Raw genomic sequence first — 2,091 nt, forward strand, 5'->3', positions numbered from 1 at the left:
ACATTTTTTATTTTGTTGACACTTTTTACTTTTTTTCCCCAGATGTAATTGGTTTTGTGGTCAAAAGTTTTCCCTTCGAGGTAGACATGGAAACTAATAATGGAAAAAACCAGAAGAAAGTCACCTTTATGCTTGAAGACTTGAAGTATTTATTTATTTTATCTTCATTTTTATTCCTTATAATATTATTTTTTTATGTTATGTATTCTGAACTACTACTTTTTTTGTTAACCTTTTTAATGTTCAGCAATAAGCAGATCTTTGTGACACTTTGGGACGGTTATGCGGATCAAATAATGGAGTATGAGAGCAACAATCGAGGTGAAAAAAATGTCGTCGTAATCATTCAGTTTGGGAAAGACAGATTCTGGGGAGGTATCGTATTACTTCAAATATATTGTGTTTTTTCTTTACGGTGTCACTTTAAATAATTGTTTAAATTAATTAAAAAAATTTATAATTATGTACAGGGCATTTGTCGGTTTCTAATTTGTATACCGTCACCCGAGTCTTAATTAACAGTGATATTGATGAAGTTGCTGAGTTTAAACAAAGGTTCACTATCCTAATATGTTTTTATAATTTTGTATGCATTTCTGTGATTCTAAATTAATATTTTTCATTTTTTATTAGATTTATCGAGAAACTTTCTCCCGAAATTTCTTCCAGTTATTCTGGCTTAAGTTCTTCTGTTGCGAACTCTGCCACTGAAGAGTTCCTTTCTGACTTGACTTTTTATCCCATTGGGTCGTTAAACTCAATAGATACGGTAACACTGATAAAAAATTGTTTTAATATGTTTTACATTATCTATTTTGTTATACATTATCTATATCTTAAACACAGACGCAGTTTGTTGTCATTGTTGGGACTATCAAGAGTTTTGCATCGAACAATGAGTGGTTTTACAACGTGTGCACAAACTGCAACAAAAAGGTTTCAACCATTACTGTTGTTAAAGAGAAGCAGGATGGTACTGATGGTTTTGAAGAGGTTACTGTCTTGGAATGCAAGACTGATGTTTGTAATACAAGGACCGTTTCATCAATTCCAAGGTAAATATTATCCATGCTAAGTTTTGTTTGTCAAAAAAAGTAAATCTCATTAATATTTGTTTGCAGAATTAGGCTTTATATACGTGTGCAAGATTGTACTGGCATTGTGAGTCTAACATTGTTTGAGCGTGAGGTGACAAAGCTTTTGAAGGTTAATGCTAATCAGCTTTTAGACAACAACATTGAAGTATGTACTAAATAATTCATTTTATCATATTTTTGGTTATTATACAACACTAAAGTATATTTTGTTTTTCAACAGTTAGCAAACGAAGGAAGCTTTCCAAAGGAGCTAAATTCTTTACTCAATATGAAGTTTGCGTTCAAGATTGTTGTTTCTTCTTTTAACATCAGCAAGAAGTCTGATGGCTACTCAGTCTCCAAGATGACTGATAACCCTGTTGTTTTGTCCGAGCTTGATAAACATTTTGACACTATTCAGGTATATTTATTCCAATTCACCTTTGTACTATTATTACAATTTGCCAACAATGTTTAACTATTACTTAATATCATTTTTGTTTTTTACTTTTTAAAAAAAAAATCAGCCTATTGATGAGGAAGCCGTCAATGTCGAACCATCCGATTCAAATCGTAATGATGATTTGCCTGTTAAGGTTTACTATTCTTTACCTTATATATCTTTTAAGTTTTACTCATTATCTGTTAAATGAATATTTATAACTCATCCCTATTTCTTTTTTTTTTTATTTTTATAGGATTCTATATCCCAAACGGGAGACGATGTAACCCCTTGCTCAAATGTTTTTAAAGTTGGCTTTACAAAATCGTTTGATCAGAAGGATGCTGACTTGGATACGAACAACGAACGTGACTTGAAGCGCAATTTGGATACCGTGTATGACGTGGATGATGTTTCTTCCCAGTCTTCATCAAAGATGCGTAAAGACAGTGGTGTCGATGAAGTGCTTCTAATTCCAAAGAAAGAAACTTAGTCATCTATAATTCAAACATTTGATATCATCGTTTGTTTTGTGTTCATTTTTTGGATATTTTTGTTGGGTTTTTTTCGAAA

At 31.6% G+C, this 2,091-nt stretch overlaps 1 long non-coding RNA gene across 1 annotated transcript; it reads left to right on the forward strand.

The window, feature by feature from the left end:
* Positions 1 to 1,456: 1,456 nt before the first annotated feature.
* On the forward strand, positions 1,457 to 1,841 carry LOC110907249. The gene is made up of 3 exons (XR_004878777.1): positions 1,457 to 1,497; positions 1,604 to 1,672; positions 1,775 to 1,841. It is a non-coding gene; the product is annotated as an uncharacterized LOC110907249 (long non-coding RNA).
* The last annotated feature ends 250 nt before the right edge of the window (positions 1,842 to 2,091 follow it).

The sequence above is a fragment of the Helianthus annuus genome, chromosome 14, assembly GCF_002127325.2.
Source record: "Helianthus annuus cultivar XRQ/B chromosome 14, HanXRQr2.0-SUNRISE, whole genome shotgun sequence".
In the NCBI taxonomy this organism is placed as follows: Eukaryota; Viridiplantae; Streptophyta; class Magnoliopsida; order Asterales; family Asteraceae; genus Helianthus; species Helianthus annuus.